We start from the raw sequence: 8,625 nt of genomic DNA on the forward strand, positions 1-8,625 counted from the left end.
AGGTTTTGCTCTCATTATAAATAGGTCATCTTTGCATTGTTTTACGGCTTACGGCCACACCAGCCTGAAAACGCCCGATCTCATTTGACCTCGGAAGCTAAGCTCGTTTGGGCCTGGTTAGTACTTGGATGGGAGACCACCTGGGAATACCAGGTACTGTAAGCCTATTAGATTTAATTATCAAGCTTAAATGTGTTCTGCAAAAATCTAGCAATTTCTGTTGTTCAGGTTTTGCTCTTGTTATAATTAGATAATCTTTGCATTGTTTTATGGCTTACAGCCACACCAGCCTGAAAACGCCCGATCTCATTTGACCTCGGAAGCTAAATAGGTTTTGGCCAGGTTAATACTTGTATGGGGGACAGCTTGGGAATACCAGGTGCTGTGTGACTTTTATAGTTGAGTTGCTGTTTACATTCAATTAGCAAGCTTAAATGTGTTCTGCAAAAAAACTAGCAATTTCTGTTGTTCAGGTTTTGCTCTTGTTATAATTAGATAATCTTTGCATTGTTTTATGGCTTACGGCCACACCAGCCTGAAAACGCCCGATTTCATTTGACCTAGGAAGCTAAATAGGTTTAGGCCAGGTTAATACTTGTATGGGAGACAGCTTGGGAATACCAGGTGCTGTGTGACTTTTATAGTTGAGTTGCTGTTTACATTCAATTAGCAAGCTTAAATGTGTTCTGCAAAAAAACTAGCAATTTCTGTTGTTCAGGTTTTGCTCTTGTTATAATTAGATAATCTTTGCATTGTTTTATGGCTTACGGCCACACCAGCCTGAAAACGCCCGATTTCATTTGACCTAGGAAGCTAAATAGGTTTAGGCCAGGTTAATACTTGTATGGGAGACAGCTTGGGAATACCAGGTGCTGTGTGACTTTTATAGTTGAGTTGCTATTTACATTCAATTAGCAAGCTTAAAGGTGTTCTGCAAAAAAAACTAGCAATGTCTGTTGTTCAGGTTTTGCTCTCATTATAAATAGGTCATCTTTGCATTGTTTTACGGCTTACGGCCACACCAGCCTGAAAACGCCCGATCTCATTTGACCTCGGAAGCTAAGCTCGTTTGGGCCTGGTTAGTACTTGGATGGGAGACCACCTGGGAATACCAGGTGCTGTAAGCCTATTAGATTTAATTATCAAGCTAAATAGGTTTGGGCCAGGTTAATACTTGTATGGGAGACAGCTTGGGAATGCCAGGTGCTGTGTGACTTTTATAGTTGAGTTGCTGTTTACATTCAATTAGCAAGCTTAAATGTGTTCTGCAAAAAAACTAGCAATTTCTGTTGTTCAGGTTTTGCTCTTGTTATAATTAGATAATCTTTGCATTGTTTTATGGCTTACGGCCACACCAGCCTGAAAACGCCCGATTTCATTTGACCTAGGAAGCTAAATAGGTTTAGGCCAGGTTAATACTTGTATGGGAGACAGCTTGGGAATACCAGGTGCTGTGTGACTTTTATAGTTGAGTTGCTATTTACATTCAATTAGCAAGCTTAAAGGTGTTCTGCAAAAAAAACTAGCAATGTCTGTTGTTCAGGTTTTGCTCTCATTATAAATAGGTCATCTTTGCATTGTTTTACGGCTTACGGCCACACCAGCCTGAAAACGCCCGATCTCATTTGACCTCGGAAGCTAAGCTCGTTTGGGCCTGGTTAGTACTTGGATGGGAGACCACCTGGGAATACCAGGTGCTGTAAGCCTATTAGATTTAATTATCAAGCTAAATAGGTTTGGGCCAGGTTAATACTTGTATGGGAGACAGCTTGGGAATACCAGGTGCTGTGTGACTTTTATAGTTGAGTTGCTGTTTACATTCAATTAGCAAGCTTAAATGTGTTCTGCAAAAAAACTAGCAATTTCTGTTGTTCAGGTTTTGCTCTTGTTATAATTAGATAATCTTTGCATTGTTTTATGGCTTACGGCCACACCAGCCTGAAAACGCCCGATTTCATTTGACCTAGGAAGCTAAATAGGTTTAGGCCAGGTTAATACTTGTATGGGAGACAGCTTGGGAATACCAGGTGCTGTGTGACTTTTATAGTTGAGTTGCTATTTACATTCAATTAGCAAGCTTAAAGGTGTTCTGCAAAAAAAACTAGCAATGTCTGTTGTTCAGGTTTTGCTCTCATTATAAATAGGTCATCTTTGCATTGTTTTACGGCTTACGGCCACACCAGCCTGAAAACGCCCGATCTCATTTGACCTCGGAAGCTAAGCTCGTTTGGGCCTGGTTAGTACTTGGATGGGAGACCACCTGGGAATACCAGGTGCTGTAAGCCTATTAGATTTAATTATCAAGCTAAATAGGTTTGGGCCAGGTTAATACTTGTATGGGAGACAGCTTGGGAATACCAGGTGCTGTGTGACTTTTATAGTTGAGTTGCTGTTTACATTCAATTAGCAAGCTTAAATGTGTTCTGCAAAAAAACTAGCAATTTCTGTTGTTCAGGTTTTGCTCTTGTTATAATTAGATAATCTTTGCATTGTTTTATGGCTTGCGGCCACACCAGCCTGAAAACGCCCGATCTCATTTGACCTCGGAAGCTAAATAGGTTTTGGCCAGGTTAATACTTGTATGGGGGACAGCTTGGGAATACCAGGTGCTGTGTGACTTTTATAGTTGAGTTGCTGTTTACATTCAATTAGCAAGCTTAAATGTGTTCTGCAAAAAAACTAGCAATTTCTGTTGTTCAGGTTTTGCTCTTGTTATAATTAGATAATCTTTGCATTGTTTTATGGCTTACGGCCACACCAGCCTGAAAACGCCCGATTTCATTTGACCTAGGAAGCTAAATAGGTTTAGGCCAGGTTAATACTTGTATGGGAGACAGCTTGGGAATACCAGGTGCTGTGTGACTTTTATAGTTGAGTTGCTGTTTACATTCAATTAGCAAGCTTAAATGTGTTCTGCAAAAAAACTAGCAATTTCTGTTGTTCAGGTTTTGCTCTTGTTATAATTAGATAATCTTTGCATTGTTTTATGGCTTACGGCCACACCAGCCTGAAAACGCCCGATTTCATTTGACCTAGGAAGCTAAATAGGTTTAGGCCAGGTTAATACTTGTATGGGAGACAGCTTGGGAATACCAGGTGCTGTGTGACTTTTATAGTTGAGTTGCTATTTACATTCAATTAGCAAGCTTAAAGGTGTTCTGCAAAAAAAACTAGCAATGTCTGTTGTTCAGGTTTTGCTCTCATTATAAATAGGTCATCTTTGCATTGTTTTACGGCTTACGGCCACACCAGCCTGAAAACGCCCGATCTCATTTGACCTCGGAAGCTAAGCTCGTTTGGGCCTGGTTAGTACTTGGATGGGAGACCACCTGGGAATACCAGGTGCTGTAAGCCTATTAGATTTAATTATCAAGCTAAATAGGTTTGGGCCAGGTTAATACTTGTATGGGAGACAGCTTGGGAATGCCAGGTGCTGTGTGACTTTTATAGTTGAGTTGCTGTTTACATTCAATTAGCAAGCTTAAATGTGTTCTGCAAAAAAACTAGCAATTTCTGTTGTTCAGGTTTTGCTCTTGTTATAATTAGATAATCTTTGCATTGTTTTATGGCTTACGGCCACACCAGCCTGAAAACGCCCGATTTCATTTGACCTAGGAAGCTAAATAGGTTTAGGCCAGGTTAATACTTGTATGGGAGACAGCTTGGGAATACCAGGTGCTGTGTGACTTTTATAGTTGAGTTGCTATTTACATTCAATTAGCAAGCTTAAAGGTGTTCTGCAAAAAAAACTAGCAATGTCTGTTGTTCAGGTTTTGCTCTCATTATAAATAGGTCATCTTTGCATTGTTTTACGGCTTACGGCCACACCAGCCTGAAAACGCCCGATCTCATTTGACCTCGGAAGCTAAGCTCGTTTGGGCCTGGTTAGTACTTGGATGGGAGACCACCTGGGAATACCAGGTGCTGTAAGCCTATTAGATTTAATTATCAAGCTAAATAGGTTTGGGCCAGGTTAATACTTGTATGGGAGACAGCTTGGGAATACCAGGTGCTGTGTGACTTTTATAGTTGAGTTGCTGTTTACATTCAATTAGCAAGCTTAAATGTGTTCTGCAAAAAAACTAGCAATTTCTGTTGTTCAGGTTTTGCTCTTGTTATAATTAGATAATCTTTGCATTGTTTTATGGCTTGCGGCCACACCAGCCTGAAAACGCCCGATCTCATTTGACCTCGGAAGCTAAATAGCTTTTGGCCAGGTTAATACTTGTATGGGGGACAGCTTGGGAATACCAGGTGCAGTGTGACTTTTATAGTTGAGTTGCTGTTTACATTCAATTAGCAAGCTTAAATGTGTTCTGCAAAAAACTAGCAATTTCTGTTGTTCAGGTTTTGCTCTTGTTATAATTAGATAATCTTTGCATTGTTTTATGGCTTACGGCCACACCAGCCTGAAAACGCCCGATTTCATTTGACCTAGGAAGCTAAATAGGTTTAGGCCAGGTTAATACTTATATGGGAGACAGCTTGGGAATACCAGGTGCTGTGTGACTTTTATAGTTGAGTTGCTATTTACATTCAATTAGCAAGCTTAAAGGTGTTCTGCAAAAAAAACTAGCAATGTCTGTTGTTCAGGTTTTGCTCTCATTATAAATAGGTCATCTTTGCATTGTTTTACGGCTTACGGCCACACCAGCCTGAAAACGCCCGATCTCATTTGACCTCGGAAGCTAAGCTCGTTTGGGCCTGGTTAGTACTTGGATGGGAGACCACCTGGGAATACCAGGTACTGTAAGCCTATTAGATTTAATTATCAAGCTTAAATGTGTTCTGCAAAAATCTAGCAATTTCTGTTGTTCAGGTTTTGCTCTTGTTATAATTAGATAATCTTTGCATTGTTTTATGGCTTACGGCCACACCAGCCTGAAAACGCCCGATCCTATTTGACCTAGGAAGCTAAATAGGTTTAGGCCAGGTTAATACTTGTATGGGAGACAGCTTGGGAATACCAGGTGCTGTGTGACTTTTATAGTTGAGTTGCTATTTACATTCAATTAGCAAGCTTAAAGGTGTTCTGCAAAAAAAACTAGCAATGTCTGTTGTTCAGGTTTTGCTCTCATTATAAATAGGTCATCTTTGCATTGTTTTACGGCTTACGGCCACACCAGCCTGAAAACGCCCGATCTCATTTGACCTCGGAAGCTAAGCTCGTTTGGGCCTGGTTAGTACTTGGATGGGAGACCACCTGGGAATACCAGGTGCTGTAAGCCTATTAGATTTAATTATCAAGCTAAATAGGTTTGGGCCAGGTTAATACTTGTATGGGAGACAGCTTGGGAATACCAGGTGCTGTGTGACTTTTATAGTTGAGTTGCTGTTTACATTCAATTAGCAAGCTTAAATGTGTTCTGCAAAAAACTAGCAATTTCTGTTGTTCAGGTTTTGCTCTTGTTATAATTAGATAATCTTTGCATTGTTTTATGGCTTACGGCCACACCAGCCTGAAAACGCCCGATTTCATTTGACCTAGGAAGCTAAATAGGTTTAGGCCAGGTTAATACTTGTATGGGAGACAGCTTGGGAATACCAGGTGCTGTGTGACTTTTATAGTTGAGTTGCTGTTTACATTCAATTAGCAAGCTTAAATGTGTTCTGCAAAAAAACTAGCAATTTCTGTTGTTCAGGTTTTGCTCTTGTTATAATTAGATAATCTTTGCATTGTTTTATGGCTTACGGCCACACCAGCCTGAAAACGCCCGATTTCATTTGACCTAGGAAGCTAAATAGGTTTAGGCCAGGTTAATACTTGTATGGGAGACAGCTTGGGAATACCAGGTGCTGTGTGACTTTTATAGTTGAGTTGCTATTTACATTCAATTAGCAAGCTTAAAGGTGTTCTGCAAAAAAAACTAGCAATGTCTGTTGTTCAGGTTTTGCTCTCATTATAAATAGGTCATCTTTGCATTGTTTTACGGCTTACGGCCACACCAGCCTGAAAACGCCCGATCTCATTTGACCTCGGAAGCTAAGCTCGTTTGGGCCTGGTTAGTACTTGGATGGGAGACCACCTGGGAATACCAGGTACTGTAAGCCTATTAGATTTAATTATCAAGCTTAAATGTGTTCTGCAAAAATCTAGCAATTTCTGTTGTTCAGGTTTTGCTCTTGTTATAATTAGATAATCTTTGCATTGTTTTATGGCTTACAGCCACACCAGCCTGAAAACGCCCGATCCTATTTGACCTAGGAAGCTAAATAGGTTTAGGCCAGGTTAATACTTGTATGGGAGACAGCTTGGGAATACCAGGTGCTGTGTGACTTTTATAGTTGAGTTGCTATTTACATTCAATTAGCAAGCTTAAAGGTGTTCTGCAAAAAAAACTAGCAATGTCTGTTGTTCAGGTTTTGCTCTCATTATAAATAGGTCATCTTTGCATTGTTTTATGGCTTACGGCCACACCAGCCTGAAAACGCCCGATCTCATTTGACCTCGGAAGCTAAGCTTGTTTGGGCCTGGTTAGTACTTGGATGGGAGACCACCTGGGAATACCAGGTGCTGTAAGCCTATTAGATTTAATTATCAAGCTAAATAGGTTTGGGCCAGGTTAATACTTGTATGGGAGACAGCTTGGGAATACCAGGTGCTGTGTGACTTTTATAGTTGAGTTGCTGTTTACATTCAATTAGCAAGCTTAAATGTGTTCTGCAAAAAAACTAGCAATTTCTGTTGTTCAGGTTTTGCTCTTGTTATAATTAGATAATCTTTGCATTGTTTTATGGCTTACGGCCACACCAGCCTGAAAACGCCCGATTTCATTTGACCTAGGAAGCTAAATAGGTTTAGGCCAGGTTAATACTTGTATGGGAGACAGCTTGGGAATACCAGGTGCTGTGTGACTTTTATAGTTGAGTTGCTATTTACATTCAATTAGCAAGCTTAAAGGTGTTCTGCAAAAAAAACTAGCAATGTCTGTTGTTCAGGTTTTGCTCTCATTATAAATAGGTCATCTTTGCATTGTTTTACGGCTTACGGCCACACCAGCCTGAAAACGCCCGATCTCATTTGACCTCGGAAGCTAAGCTCGTTTGGGCCTGGTTAGTACTTGGATGGGAGACCACCTGGGAATACCAGGTACTGTAAGCCTATTAGATTTAATTATCAAGCTTAAATGTGTTCTGCAAAAATCTAGCAATTTCTGTTGTTCAGGTTTTGCTCTTGTTATAATTAGATAATCTTTGCATTGTTTTATGGCTTACGGCCACACCAGCCTGAAAACGCCCGATTTCATTTGACCTAGGAAGCTAAATAGGTTTAGGCCAGGTTAATACTTATATGGGAGACAGCTTGGGAATACCAGGTGCTGTGTGACTTTTATAGTTGAGTTGCTATTTACATTCAATTAGCAAGCTTAAAGGTGTTCTGCAAAAAAAACTAGCAATGTCTGTTGTTCAGGTTTTGCTCTCATTATAAATAGGTCATCTTTGCATTGTTTTACGGCTTACGGCCACACCAGCCTGAAAACGCCCGATCTCATTTGACCTCGGAAGCTAAGCTCGTTTGGGCCTGGTTAGTACTTGGATGGGAGACCACCTGGGAATACCAGGTGCTGTAAGCCTATTAGATTTAATTATCAAGCTAAATAGGTTTGGGCCAGGTTAATACTTGTATGGGAGACAGCTTGGGAATACCAGGTGCTGTGTGACTTTTATAGTTGAGTTGCTGTTTACATTCAATTAGCAAGCTTAAATGTGTTCTGCAAAAAAACTAGCAATTTCTGTTGTTCAGGTTTTGCTCTTGTTATAATTAGATAATCTTTGCATTGTTTTATGGCTTGCGGCCACACCAGCCTGAAAACGCCCGATCTCATTTGACCTCGGAAGCTAAATAGGTTTTGGCCAGGTTAATACTTGTATGGGGGACAGCTTGGGAATACCAGGTGCTGTGTGACTTTTATAGTTGAGTTGCTGTTTACATTCAATTAGCAAGCTTAAATGTGTTCTGCAAAAAACTAGCAATTTCTGTTGTTCAGGTTTTGCTCTTGTTATAATTAGATAATCTTTGCATTGTTTTATGGCTTACGGCCACACCAGCCTGAAAACGCCCGATCCTATTTGACCTAGGAAGCTAAATAGGTTTAGGCCAGGTTAATACTTGTATGGGAGACAGCTTGGGAATACCAGGTGCTGTGTGACTTTTATAGTTGAGTTGCTATTTACATTCAATTAGCAAGCTTAAAGGTGTTCTGCAAAAAAAACTAGCAATGTCTGTTGTTCAGGTTTTGCTCTCATTATAAATAGGTCATCTTTGCATTGTTTTACGGCTTACGGCCACACCAGCCTGAAAACGCCCGATCTCATTTGACCTCGGAAGCTAAGCTCGTTTGGGCCTGGTTAGTACTTGGATGGGAGACCACCTGGGAATACCAGGTGCTGTAAGCCTATTAGATTTAATTATCAAGCTAAATAGGTTTGGGCCAGGTTAATACTTGTATGGGAGACAGCTTGGGAATACCAGGTGCTGTGTGACTTTTATAGTTGAGTTGCTGTTTACATTCAATTAGCAAGCTTAAATGTGTTCTGCAAAAAACTAGCAATTTCTGTTGTTCAGGTTTTGCTCTTGTTATAATTAGATAATCTTTGCATTGTTTTATGGCTTACGGCCACACC

The 8,625-nt window shown here is 40.3% G+C and overlaps 13 non-coding genes and 16 pseudogenes across 13 annotated transcripts; all 29 read left to right on the forward strand.

The window, feature by feature from the left end:
• The first annotated feature begins 46 nt into the window (after positions 1–46).
• Positions 47–165, forward strand: LOC143506389 (5S ribosomal RNA). The gene has a single exon (XR_013128335.1). It is a non-coding gene; the product is annotated as a 5S ribosomal RNA (ribosomal RNA).
• A 107-nt stretch (positions 166–272) lies between these two features.
• LOC143506396 (5S ribosomal RNA) lies at positions 273–391 on the forward strand (annotated as a pseudogene).
• A 126-nt stretch (positions 392–517) lies between these two features.
• LOC143506509 (5S ribosomal RNA) lies at positions 518–636 on the forward strand (annotated as a pseudogene).
• A 126-nt stretch (positions 637–762) lies between these two features.
• Positions 763–881, forward strand: LOC143506510 (5S ribosomal RNA; annotated as a pseudogene).
• A 127-nt stretch (positions 882–1,008) lies between these two features.
• On the forward strand, positions 1,009–1,127 carry LOC143506547 (5S ribosomal RNA). The gene has a single exon (XR_013128376.1). It is a non-coding gene; the product is annotated as a 5S ribosomal RNA (ribosomal RNA).
• Positions 1,128–1,341: 214 nt separating this feature from the next.
• On the forward strand, positions 1,342–1,460 carry LOC143506511 (5S ribosomal RNA; annotated as a pseudogene).
• Positions 1,461–1,587: 127 nt separating this feature from the next.
• On the forward strand, positions 1,588–1,706 carry LOC143506548 (5S ribosomal RNA). The gene has a single exon (XR_013128377.1). It is a non-coding gene; the product is annotated as a 5S ribosomal RNA (ribosomal RNA).
• A 214-nt stretch (positions 1,707–1,920) lies between these two features.
• LOC143506513 (5S ribosomal RNA) lies at positions 1,921–2,039 on the forward strand (annotated as a pseudogene).
• A 127-nt stretch (positions 2,040–2,166) lies between these two features.
• Positions 2,167–2,285, forward strand: LOC143506550 (5S ribosomal RNA). The gene has a single exon (XR_013128378.1). It is a non-coding gene; the product is annotated as a 5S ribosomal RNA (ribosomal RNA).
• A 214-nt stretch (positions 2,286–2,499) lies between these two features.
• Positions 2,500–2,618, forward strand: LOC143506411 (5S ribosomal RNA; annotated as a pseudogene).
• Positions 2,619–2,744: 126 nt separating this feature from the next.
• On the forward strand, positions 2,745–2,863 carry LOC143506514 (5S ribosomal RNA; annotated as a pseudogene).
• Positions 2,864–2,989: 126 nt separating this feature from the next.
• Positions 2,990–3,108, forward strand: LOC143506515 (5S ribosomal RNA; annotated as a pseudogene).
• A 127-nt stretch (positions 3,109–3,235) lies between these two features.
• LOC143506552 (5S ribosomal RNA) lies at positions 3,236–3,354 on the forward strand. The gene has a single exon (XR_013128380.1). It is a non-coding gene; the product is annotated as a 5S ribosomal RNA (ribosomal RNA).
• Positions 3,355–3,568: 214 nt separating this feature from the next.
• LOC143506516 (5S ribosomal RNA) lies at positions 3,569–3,687 on the forward strand (annotated as a pseudogene).
• A 127-nt stretch (positions 3,688–3,814) lies between these two features.
• Positions 3,815–3,933, forward strand: LOC143506553 (5S ribosomal RNA). The gene has a single exon (XR_013128381.1). It is a non-coding gene; the product is annotated as a 5S ribosomal RNA (ribosomal RNA).
• A 704-nt stretch (positions 3,934–4,637) lies between these two features.
• Positions 4,638–4,756, forward strand: LOC143506390 (5S ribosomal RNA). Its single transcript, XR_013128336.1, has one exon. It is a non-coding gene; the product is annotated as a 5S ribosomal RNA (ribosomal RNA).
• Positions 4,757–4,863: 107 nt separating this feature from the next.
• LOC143506424 (5S ribosomal RNA) lies at positions 4,864–4,982 on the forward strand (annotated as a pseudogene).
• A 127-nt stretch (positions 4,983–5,109) lies between these two features.
• Positions 5,110–5,228, forward strand: LOC143506554 (5S ribosomal RNA). The gene has a single exon (XR_013128382.1). It is a non-coding gene; the product is annotated as a 5S ribosomal RNA (ribosomal RNA).
• Positions 5,229–5,441: 213 nt separating this feature from the next.
• LOC143506517 (5S ribosomal RNA) lies at positions 5,442–5,560 on the forward strand (annotated as a pseudogene).
• A 126-nt stretch (positions 5,561–5,686) lies between these two features.
• LOC143506518 (5S ribosomal RNA) lies at positions 5,687–5,805 on the forward strand (annotated as a pseudogene).
• A 127-nt stretch (positions 5,806–5,932) lies between these two features.
• LOC143506391 (5S ribosomal RNA) lies at positions 5,933–6,051 on the forward strand. The gene has a single exon (XR_013128337.1). It is a non-coding gene; the product is annotated as a 5S ribosomal RNA (ribosomal RNA).
• Positions 6,052–6,158: 107 nt separating this feature from the next.
• Positions 6,159–6,277, forward strand: LOC143506432 (5S ribosomal RNA; annotated as a pseudogene).
• A 127-nt stretch (positions 6,278–6,404) lies between these two features.
• LOC143506367 (5S ribosomal RNA) lies at positions 6,405–6,523 on the forward strand. Its single transcript, XR_013128312.1, has one exon. It is a non-coding gene; the product is annotated as a 5S ribosomal RNA (ribosomal RNA).
• Positions 6,524–6,737: 214 nt separating this feature from the next.
• On the forward strand, positions 6,738–6,856 carry LOC143506519 (5S ribosomal RNA; annotated as a pseudogene).
• A 127-nt stretch (positions 6,857–6,983) lies between these two features.
• LOC143506392 (5S ribosomal RNA) lies at positions 6,984–7,102 on the forward strand. Its single transcript, XR_013128338.1, has one exon. It is a non-coding gene; the product is annotated as a 5S ribosomal RNA (ribosomal RNA).
• Positions 7,103–7,455: 353 nt separating this feature from the next.
• LOC143506555 (5S ribosomal RNA) lies at positions 7,456–7,574 on the forward strand. Its single transcript, XR_013128384.1, has one exon. It is a non-coding gene; the product is annotated as a 5S ribosomal RNA (ribosomal RNA).
• Positions 7,575–7,788: 214 nt separating this feature from the next.
• LOC143506412 (5S ribosomal RNA) lies at positions 7,789–7,907 on the forward strand (annotated as a pseudogene).
• Positions 7,908–8,032: 125 nt separating this feature from the next.
• LOC143506425 (5S ribosomal RNA) lies at positions 8,033–8,151 on the forward strand (annotated as a pseudogene).
• Positions 8,152–8,278: 127 nt separating this feature from the next.
• Positions 8,279–8,397, forward strand: LOC143506556 (5S ribosomal RNA). Its single transcript, XR_013128385.1, has one exon. It is a non-coding gene; the product is annotated as a 5S ribosomal RNA (ribosomal RNA).
• The last annotated feature ends 228 nt before the right edge of the window (positions 8,398–8,625 follow it).

This window comes from Brachyhypopomus gauderio, unplaced genomic scaffold, assembly GCF_052324685.1.
Source record: "Brachyhypopomus gauderio isolate BG-103 unplaced genomic scaffold, BGAUD_0.2 sc476, whole genome shotgun sequence".
NCBI lineage: Eukaryota > Metazoa > Chordata > Actinopteri > Gymnotiformes > Hypopomidae > Brachyhypopomus > Brachyhypopomus gauderio.